The sequence below is a fragment of the Callithrix jacchus genome, chromosome 2 (genome assembly GCF_049354715.1).
Source record: "Callithrix jacchus isolate 240 chromosome 2, calJac240_pri, whole genome shotgun sequence".
Classification (NCBI taxonomy): domain Eukaryota; kingdom Metazoa; phylum Chordata; class Mammalia; order Primates; family Cebidae; genus Callithrix; species Callithrix jacchus.
The window spans coordinates 2,148,940-2,160,223 of record NC_133503.1 but is presented as its reverse complement, the minus strand read 5'-3'; the positions used below and the strand labels follow the sequence as shown (position 1 = coordinate 2,160,223).

General features: G+C 43.2%; 1 protein-coding gene across 8 annotated transcripts in view; it reads left to right on the top strand.

Annotated features, from left to right (window-relative positions):
- The first annotated feature begins 302 nt into the window (after positions 1-302).
- The window catches only part of LOC100415299 (uncharacterized), a 57,360-nt gene continuing 46,378 nt past the window's right edge, over positions 303-11,284 (top strand). For 6 of the 8 annotated variants that reach the window (XM_035279081.3, XM_078353332.1, XM_078353342.1 and 3 more), the window contains exon 1: positions 566-1,129. The gene's annotated coding sequence lies outside the window, so the exon portion shown is untranslated. Of the gene's footprint in view, positions 407-565; positions 1,130-11,284 lie in introns of those variants that run through there. The other 2 variants (XM_035279099.3, XM_035279093.3) reach the window with 2 other exon arrangements.

The window sequence follows — 11,284 nt, the reverse complement described above, 5'->3', positions numbered from 1 at the left end:
GATTAGGGTGCGGGTGGCCAGAAATGTGCACCCTATGCAAATGACACATTTAGTTCTAACCAATTTTTCATGCTCTATACAAATGACACACCTGTCCAACCAATCTTTCGTGCCCTATGTAAATCAAACACCACCCCCTGCTCAGTCACCTATAAAATCCCCTACATTTCAGTGTGGATCCAGCAGCCCATTTGGGACCCCTTTCTCTGCAGCAGAGGGAACTATTCTCTTTCACCTATTACACTTCTGCTCTTAACCTCACTCTTGTGTGTCCGTGTCCTAGATTTTTGTAGCCGTGAGACAGTGAATCTTGGGTACCACCCCAGAAGAACAAGGATGCTTCATTAAGTCCCTGGAAAATGACACTGAACTCATCCTGCAGAAGCAGAGAGAATGCTCATCCAAGGTGAGCCATGGATTCATTCCTTGTTTCTCTTCTACTTACAGATAAAAATAAGAATAGCTGATTTTACTGAGCAGTTATGAGCCAAGCACTGTTGCTAAGCAAATCACATAATAACTCATGTAATCTCCCTTAGCAACCCTGGCAGGCCTATCAGATTCCAGTGCTCATTTTCCATTGTGGCAGCATTCAGGAGAATCTTTTTCTTTCTTTTTAGGGTTGAATACTGTTTTGTTTTGTTTTGTTTTGGACAGAGTTTTGCTCTTGTTGCCCAGGCTGGAGTGTAATGGCATGATCTCGGCTCACTGCAACCTCCACCTCCTGGATTCAAGCAATTCTCCTGCCTCAGCCTCCCGAGTAGCTGAGATTACAGACATCTGCCACCACACCTGCCTAATTTTGTATTTTTAGTAGAGACAGGGGTTCTCCATGTTGGTCCGTCTGGCCTTGAACTCCCGACTTCAGGTGATCCACCCACCTCGGACTTCCAAAGTGCTGGGATTACAGGCATGAGCCACTGCGCCTGGCCTGAATACTGTTTTTTAACTACGAAAGAGGATACTCTGATTTCTCCTAAATGACGGCTATTTTTAGGTGACTTCTTTTCACCGGAAGGAAAGGAGGCATGCAGGTTTATTTTCGTCAGCATGCTCAGGGCCACAAAGGTATGGGCACCTAGGAGCCAGGGTCATTCTCTCATGACAGCAGGAGTCACTGGAAGCACAGGTAGGTGAAGGACTGATCGGGATGCTGGTTTGAAAGTGCAAGATGGAGCTTCCTAAGGGGCAGGTAGCTGGGAGAAAAGAGGCCACTGAGAGGCAGGAGCAGCAGCCCAGGCTGTCATCGAGGAGGGAACGGGTGTGGCTTAAATGGAGAAATGCACATGGGTCTGAACGTTTAGACAAATGTGGATTTCAGCACCCCCTCTCCCCACACCCCACTTATCAGCTGTGAGCCTGGGGCGAGGCACTCCTTTCTGTGCCTGTGCGGCTTAGCTGAGGTGACCGCTAAGCAGGAGCAGTGCCTGCCTGGTGACCATACGAAGTAGCTGCATGCGGCACCTTTCTTCCCTACCTACTTGAAGCAGAAACTGGTGACCAGTTCTTCCCTCTGAGTCTCACAGCTGGCACCAGAGAAAGTCTGAGGCTGCTTGTTCAGACAGGGCCACCACAAGGATCAAGGCAAATCTGATCCTTGGGCCACTTTGGAAAAGGTGGGGAAGAAGACAGAACCAGAAAAACTGGGGCCAGATGCCTGGATTCCAGTCCCTATGCAGGCCCAGCCCCTTCTCATTCTGGCTGTGCTGTGTCTGCTGGGTCCTGAGCCAACTGACAACTGGTCCTTGCCCTGTGCCCTCAGGAAGGTCCCATAGACCAGGGAAAACTCACAAACAATTGTTCTCATTTGTTCCCATCGGGCAACACCAGAGAACACACATGCCAACTCCTCAGGCTGACGTCTTACTAAACCCCAATAGCTACTCTGGGAAAGAGATATCATTGTCTCCATTTTACAGATAAGGAAAAGGCAGCTTAGAGAGCCATGTGGCCGGAGTCGTTTCGTTTAGCCTGGCAGTGGCAGAGGCAGGTCAGAAGTCATTAACTTGTCTGGCTGCAAGTCTCGTTTCCAGCCTAGCCCAGGAGACATCATCCTCCGCGGGCCTGGCTGCGACCGCACCCCTGTGACTCACCCCTGAGACCACCAGCAGGAAGAGGGGGCTCCATTTTAAGCAATGAGGAGCCCATGCCAAGCACAGCCACCTGCTCCTGCAGAAGAGTGGGGCTCAAAGCTTCATGGTTTCCAGTTTTTCACATCTACTTTAGGTCAGGAGTTTGAGAGTGGCCTGGCCAACATGATAAATCACCATCTCTACTAAAAATACAAAAAACATTTATTTGGCTGGATGGGGTGGTGTGTGCTTGATTTACCAGCTACTCAGGAGGTGGAGGCTGGAGAATCTCTTGAACCCCAGAGGCAGAGATTGCAGTAGCTGAGAATGCACCACTGCACTCAATCCTGGGTGGGTGAGCAAGGCTCCATCTCAAAATTTAAAAATATATACTATAAAGTTATAGTAACAAAAACAGAATGGTACTTTAATAAAAACAGACACATAGGCCAACAGAGCAGAAAAGATATAAAAAATATATCCACATATTTAAGCTAACTTATTTTAGATATAGGCAAGAATTTCTATTAAAATGGACAGTATATTCAAAAAATGAAGTTGAGAAAACTTTATATCCACATGCAGAGAAATAAAATGATACCCTCTCCTCACACCATATATAAAAATTAACTCAAATTAAATACTTAAATGTAAGGCTTGAAACTTTAAAATTACTATAAAAAATATAGAGTGAAAGCCCAAAACATTGATCTAGGCCATAACTTTTATTATTTAACCTCAAAATCCAAGTAAATCAAATGAAAAATACATGTCATATTACTTGAAATTAAAAAGTTGCTTCACTGAATCTGACAGAATTAACAGAATGAGACAACTAAAAAAAATGGGAGAAAATATTTGCAAATGATACATGAGACAAGGGATTAATAACAAAAATATATAAAAAACTTAAATGACTACACAATGGAAGATAAGTAACTATTAAAAATAAGCAAAAGGCTTAAATATTTTTCAAGAAAAGACATACAAATGGCGAAGAGATACACAAAAAATGCTCCATATCAACAATGATCAGGAAAGCAAAAAGAAAAACTAGGAGATTATCAACTCACTCCTGTTAGAATTACTCTTATTAAAAAGAAAAGAAAGTGTCAAAGTGTGAAGAAAAGGGAATGTTGGCACACTGTCTGAATGTGAACGGGGACAGTCATTATGAACAACAAAAATTTCTCAAAAAATTTAAAATTATACCTCCGTATAATACAGCAATTTTACTATTGGTTGTATATCCAAAACAAATGAATTCAGAATGAAGAAACATTTGTGCTTCTATGTTGTTTGCAATACTCTTCACAACTAGCAAAATACAGAGTCAACAGTTCAACATTTATGAATAAAGACAATGTGCATATATATACAATGGAATACTATTAACGTTTAAAAAAGAAATTTCTATTATTTTCAATCACGTGAGTTAACCTGGAGGACATTATATTTGTCAAAATGAGGCAGGCACGAGGATTATTATTTCATAATTTACACAGGGTTTCTAAAAAACGTAATCCTGTTAAAGAAGAGAATAAAGGGGTGATCAGCAGACATCGAGTTGCTTAGAACAAAGGGGAGTCTGAAAAGATGGCAGTCAAAAAATACATAACTGTAGTTGAATAGAAGGAATAGGTTTAAGAGATCTTTTTTTTTTTCTTTTTTTTTGAGACGGAGTTTCACTCTTGTTACCCAGGCTGGAGTGCAATGGCGCGATCTCGGCTCACCGCAACCTCTGCCTCCTGGGTTCAGGCAATTCTCCTGCCTCAGCCTCCTGAGTAGCTGGGATTACAGGCACGTGCCACCATGCCCAGCTAATTTTTTGTATTTTTGGTAGAGACGGGGTTTCACCATGTTGACCAGGATAGTTTCGATCTCTTGACCTCGTGATCCACCCGCCTCGGCCTCCCAAAGTGCTGGGATTACAGGTGTGAGCCACCGCGCCCGGCCTAAGAGATCTTTTTTACAGCATTTGACAATGTATATATACTTCCAAATACCAAGTTTTACAGAATAAGTACACATTTATTTATTACAGATTGTAATGGCATAAAAGAGACCATAAGCAGGTGTTGCTTATGCTGTCATAACTGGCTATTCTGTAAACACAATAAACAAATTTGCATAAAATTAACATAAAATGGTTTAATCCAAAAGCTGCCATCATCTTCAAAAGTTTTCTGGACAAAATGACCATGAAGTTAACTACAGTTAAGTGACTAAGAATAAAAACTGTACACTGACCTTCGCCAACTAAAGAAAAATCATGAGTAAAAAATTCCTCTGAGTATCAATATGGCAAAGAAATATTAAAAATATCAAATCCACAGAGGTCATTTTATTACTTTGCAACCTTTAACCTTCACACTTAAAAATAATTTTCCAATTGCCTGAACCCAGGAGGTGGAGGTTTTGGTGAGCCGAGATCGCGCCATTGCACTCCAGCCTGGGGAACAAGAGCGAAACTCCGTCTCAAATAATAATAATAATAATTAATAATAATAATTTTCCCTGATATAGCACAACATACATTTCCATGCAGAAATGTATGTTGTGCTATATCAGGGAAAATTAAATGTAAAAGTCTTCACTTACCATTACTTCTCTTAATAATTTCTAAGACATATTTTCTAGCAAATTTTATATTTGCCACACTTTGTGTAAGAATTTAATGCTTTTCCTTTTACAAACAGCAAAAAACAATGCTGATTTAATTATCTCACCTGTAGATACTGTATGCCTTTTATATTAACTGATCTGAAAGTTATATTGATAAGCACTCTCTTCAATGAAAACCAATTTTTGGCCGGGCGCGGTGGCTCACGCCTGTAATCCCAGCACTTTGGGAGGCCGAGGCGGGCGGATCACGAGGTCAAGAGATCGAGACCATCCTGGTCAACATGGTGAAACCCCATCTCTACTAAGAATACAAAAAATTAGCTGGGCATGGTGGCACGTGCCTGTAATCCCAGCTACTCAGGAGGCTGAGGCAGGAGAATTGCCTGAACCCAGGAGGCGGAGGTTGCTGTGAGCCGAGATCGCGCCATTGCACACCAGCCTGGGTAACAAGAGCGAAACTCCGTCCCCCCAAAAAAAACCTCCCATAATCTTCTCATGGAGATTGACACCAGTGACACCACAGGCGGGGCTGCTGAGGATGCTGGGGGAGAGTGCCCAGCCGGTCCTGGCGGCCGGTCCTTGCCAGGGATGGTGCATAACTCAGCCCGAGAGAAGCAGGCAGACATCTCTGCAGGAAAGTGGGGGGCGTGGCTCAGGGCTGCCCGGCCCCACTGATGGTGGAGCAGGGCTACCTCCCATCAAGTCGTATCTCTGCAGCAGACCCTTGGAGTCAGGAGGGGAGTGACAATGTGTGCAAGGCAGTCAGCTCCATCAGCTGCATGGCCTTCGACATTGAATTCAACTCCGACACTCACCAGAAAGCAGTGGGGGCCGGTCGTGCAAAAGCCCTGCAATGTGGGCCAGAGCCTCATGTGGGGGTCTCCTGGGTCCTCAGGGCTGGTGGGCCTGTCTGCCCATCTGAGCACTGCTCCCTGGGGCTGTGTGTGCAGGGCTCCTGAAGGAGGGCTGTGGGCTCTGGAGGCCAGGCTCATGGGGATTTGGGCCTACCTGTACCTCCTTGCTCGTCCCACTACGTTATGAGTGACTATGCCAAGATGGGCTTTGAGCACCCTCTGGGTTGTGTCAGCAAAGGCCTTTGAGCCTGGTCTGGCATTGAAGGATGGCAAATCAGGTGTCTGGGTTTGCATTGTCACGCCACATGGCAGCAGGAAATGAGAGCGTCCAGGCCTACAGGACTGGAACCCTATCCAGGGGATTAGGAGGCTGCTTACTTCCTCCCTGGGCCCATGTGAGGAGTGGAGGGAGTCCAGGGAGATGCCGGGACTCACTGGTTCTGTCTGGGCTTCCCCCAGCTCCACCCTTTGATAACCATTTCCTAGGGAGAGCTCAGGAGGCTCCTGTGTGCTAGTGAGACAGGGCATCCCCTCACAGGGTTTTGTTGAGGAGGCATTCCGAGAGTCTGAGTGAGAAGCTGGCACAGTGCCTGACAAGTACTCACAAGAGCTGTCACCCTCTGTCACCATCACGTGGCCTCGTAGCGTTGATTGCCTGGCCTGGGGCTTGGCGAGGCTGTTTGGTAGTCAGCTGCTTTAGACTCTCACTCTCTCCTCACACAGCGGCTGTTTTGCGTTTGTTTATTTATGGGTTTTAAAAAACCTAAGATTTCATTTATAGTAGTTTCAAGCTTGTATGTATTTGTATAGATTTTATTAGAAGGCAGAGGGCTTAAGAAAACAACATTTTTGGCTGGGCGAGGTGGCTCACGCCTATAATCCCAGCACTTTGGAAGGCTGAGGCGGGTGGATCACCTGAGGTTAGGAGTTCCAGACCGGTCTGACCAACATGGAGAAATTCCATTTCTACTGAAAATGAAAAATTAGCTGGGCGTGGTGGTGCGTGCCTGTAATTCTAGTTACCGAGGGGGCTGAGGCAGGAGAATCACTTGAACCTAGGAGGCGGAGGTTGTGATGAGCCAAGATTGTGCCACTGCACTGAGGAACAAGAGCGAAACTCCATATCAAAAAAAAGAAAAACCCAAAAAACTGACCCTAAGTTGTGTACAAGTTAAGAAGGACAGATCATACACCGTGGGCACGGACACATTCCACACCTGCTGGGGAAGATGAGAGGCACCTACTTCCCAGCTGCAAGCTGATGTCCATGTAACACCATTCACATGTCTTCATTTAGGCCCTTGCATTGTGTATTCATTGACCCAGTACAAACACATTTGGGACGAGGGGCATTGTTCAATCCAGCACCAGCACCCACTTGTTCTGGGGGCAGTCAAGAAGAATCTGGTCAGCTCCTAATCCCCCCGGACAAAGGTGCTGCCCCATTTCCAGTACTCACATCCAGCCACACCATCTTAGGATAGTTTTTTTACACAAGAGCAGCATGAGGTAGCAGGCATGGTGTGACAGGCTCAGCGCCATGGACAGCTGGCTGCTGGTGAAGCAGCACGGGGCAGGTGCATCTGTGGGTGGGGCCGTGACAAGCCAAGGCAGCCATGGCCCTTGTCCCCACACAGCCCAGCCCCAGGTGGCATTCAGATCTTTCTGGATGATATTGGGATGCTCAGGGCCCGTCACTTGCCCAATCATCAGGTTACACAGGGCCTGGGAGAAGGAGTAGGGGGTTGCAGATCCAGGATGGGCAGCACCTGAAACCCAGAGATCCCCTGGCCACAGGCCAGCAAGCAAGCAAGCCCAAACAGCTCAGCTCTAGACACTGAGCCTCATCACCTCTGCCTGCACTTTCTGCATATACTGTGCACAAAGGCAGCAAGAGAAGGTCAACATCAGTGTTTGTGACATGGAAGTCTATGTCACACTGAGACCTGCTAAAAATGTTTTCTTTCTTTCTTTCTGCCTGCTTTCTTTCTTTCTTTCTTGAACTTCAACTCCTGACCTCAGGTTAGCCACCTGCCTTGCCTCCAGAGTGCTTGGATTACAGGCATGAGCCACTGTGCCTGGCTTCTTTCTTTCTTTCTTTCTTTCTTTCTTTCTTTCTTTCTTTCTTTCTTTCTTTCTTTCTTTCTCTTTCTTTCTTTCCTTCCTTCCTTCTCTCTTTCTTTCTTTTCCTTCCTTCCTTCCTTCCTTTCTTCCTTTCTTCTCTCTCTCTCCCTCCCTCCTTCTCTCTCTTTCTTTCTTTCTCTCTCTCCCCCCCCCCAGGGCTTTCCTTCCTTCTGTCCTTCCTTCCTTCTTTCTTTCTCTTTCTCTCTCTTTCTTTCTCTCTTTCTTTTTCTCTCTTTCTTTCTTTCCTTCTTTCTTCCTCCCTGCCTCCCTCCCTCCCTCCCTCCCTCCCTCCCTTCTTTCTTTCTTTCTTTCTTTCTTTCTTTCTTTCTTTCTTTCTTTCTTTCTTTCTTTCTTTCTTTCTTTCTTCTCTCCTTCTATGAAGTATTGCTTTTGTTGTCCAGGCTGGAGTGCAATGGTGCAATCTTGGCTTACCACAACCTCCACCTCCCGGATTCAAGTTATTCTCCTGACTAACCCTCCGGAGTAGCTGGGATTGCAGGCATGCACCAGCTAATGCATGCACCAGGCATGCACCATGGCCATCACGCCCAGCTAATCTTTGTATTTTATTTTTAGTAGAGATGAAGTTTCTCCATTTGGTCAGGCTCGTCTCGAACTCCTGCCCTCAGGTGATCCACCCACCTCAGCCTCCCAATATGCTGGGATTACAGGTGTGAGCTGCTGTGCCTGGCCATAAAATTTAAAATAATTTTTTCTAATTCTGTGAAGAATGTCAATGATAGTTTCATGGGAATAGCATTGAACCTATAAATAACTTTGTGCAATATGGCCATTTTCACAATATTGATTCTTCCTATCCATGAGGATATAATGTTTTTGTGATTCTTTGTGCCCTCACTTATTTTTTGGGCAGTGGTTTGTAGTTCTCCTTGAAGAGGTCCTTCATGTCCCTTGTTAGCTGTATTTCTAGGTGTTTCACTCCCTTCATAGCAATTATGAGTGGGTGTGCATTCATGGTTTGGCTTTCTGCTTGCCTGTTATTGGTGTATAGGAATGCTTGTGATTTCTGCACATTGATTTTTGTATCCTGAGACTTTGCTGCAGTTGCTTATCAGCTTAATAAAATTTTGGGGGGAGATGATGGGGTTTTTCTAAATGTACAATCATGTCATCTGCAAACAGAGACAGTTTGACTTCCTCTCTTCCTATTTGAATACCCTTTCTTTCTTTCTCTTGCCTGATCGCCCTGGCCAGAACTTCCAATGCTGTGTTGAACAGGAGAGGTGAGAGAGGACACATTTGTCTTCTGCCAGTTTTTAAAGGGAATGCTTCCAGCTTTTGCCTATTCAGTATGATATTGGTTATGGGTTTGCCATAAATAGCTCTTATTCTTTTGAGATATGTTCCATCAACACCTAGTTTATTGAGAGTTTTTAACAGGAAGGGATGTTGAATTTTACTGAAGGCCTTTTCTGAATCTGTTGAGTTAAGCATGTGGCTTTTGTCATTGCTTCTGTTCATGTGATGAATTACATTTATTGATTTGTGTATTTTGAACCAGGCTTGCAACCAGAGGATGAAGCCAATTTGATCATGATGGATAAATCTTTTGATGTGCTGCTAGATTCAGCTTGCCAGTATTTTATTGAGGATTTTCATATCAATGTTCATTGGGGGTATGGGCCTGAAGTTTTCTTTTTTTAATGTGTCTCTGCCCGGTTTTGGTATCAGGATGATACTGATACCAAAATGTATCAGTAAAATGAGTTAGGGAGTCCCTGCTTTTCTAATGTTTGGAATAGTTTCAGAAGAAATGGTACCAGCTCCTCTTTGTACTTCTGGTAGAATTCAGCTGTGAATCCATCTGGTCTTGAGATTTTTTTTGGTTGGTAGGCTATTAATTACTACCTCAATTTCAGAACTTGTTATTGGTCTATTCAGGGATTTGACTTCTTCTTGGTTTTGTCTTTGGAGGGTGTATGTGTCCAGAAATTTATCTATTTCTTGTCGATTTTCTAGTTTATTTGCATAGAGGTTTTTTTGTTTGTTTGTTTTGTTTTGTTTTGTTTTTTGAGACAGTCTCTTTCTTGTTGCCCAGGCTGAAGTGCAATGGTGAGATCTCAGCTCACTGCAACCTCCACCTCCTGGGTTCAAGCAATTCTCCTGCCTCTGCCTCCCAAGTAGCTGGGATTTCAGGCATGCACCACCATGCATGCCCAGCCAATTTTTTTACGTTTAGTAGAGACGGGGTTTCTCCATGTTGGTCAGGTTGGTCTCAAACTCTCAACCTCAGGTGATCTGCCTGCCTCGGCCTCCCACAGAGCTGAGTCATGAAAATTGTCTTAATTTCCACATATTTGTATTGGACAATCCATATTATTTTTGTAGGAGAGAAATGTGATTCAAAGGTAATTTTTGAAAAATTTTATAATTAGAAACTTTTTAGGTTTTATTGTTTATTGTATCTAGTTTTTATTGTTTATTTTCGATAGTGTTCAAAACCATATAAAATTTATAATCTTAAATATTTTTAATGTATACTTCAGTCACGTAAAGTATAGTGATATTATCATGCAACATATCTCTAGAACATTTTTATCTTCCAAACCAAAACTCAATACACATGAACAAACTGCCCATTTTTTTTCTATTACCCAGTCCTTTCCAAATATCATTTTATTTCTTGTTTATCAATATCTCATATAAGTGGATTCAGACAATATCTGGTTTTTTGTGACTGCCTACGTTATTTAGCATGTTATTAAGATTTATCTTTTTTGTGTTACATTTTCTACTTTTGAAAAGCTGAGTAATATTTTATTATTTTTTACATTCCAAATTAGATTCATTCATTCATTTGATGAGGAAAGTTTGGTCTGCTTTAACCAAGCTGCTTTTGCAAATAATGCTGCAAAAAATACAGGCGTGCAAATAACTCTTGACTGCGTATGTGAAGCTTTATTTCTGAGTGCTCTCTTATGTTTTATTGTTCTAGTTATCCGCCTTTATGCTAGCATCAAACTGCTTTAGCTATTGTAGCTTCAGAATGTATTTTAAAATCAGGAAGTGTGGGCTGGGCATGGTGGCTCACACTTGTAATCCCAGCACTTTGAGAGAGTGAGGTGGATGGATCGCTTGAGGCCAGAAGTTTAAGACAACCCTGGCTGACATGGCGAAACCACACCTCTACCAAAAATCCAAAAATTAGCTGGACTTCATGGCCCATGTCTGTAATCTCAGCTACTTGAAAGCCTGAAGCATAAGAATCACAAACAAAACAAAACAAAACAAAACAAGCAAACAGAAAAACCAACAAAAAAACAGAAGTGTGATGCTTCCAACATTGTTTTTGGATTTTGAAAATTGTTTCAATCTCCATGTTCACTTCATAGTCTATATGATTTGGGGGTTGTTTCTTTTCTATTTTTGCAAAAATAAACTGAGAATTTGAAAAGGATTGCATTGAATCTGTAGATCACTTTAGGTAGTATATCATCTACCTAAAGACATCTTCATAATATTGCCATCTCATCCTTCACAAAGAGTGTGCTCAAGGATGTATTGCTTAACTTCCTTATATTTGTGAATGTTTCAGATTTCCTTCCCTTATTTTATTCCATTTTGGTTATAAATAATAATCAGTAAGTT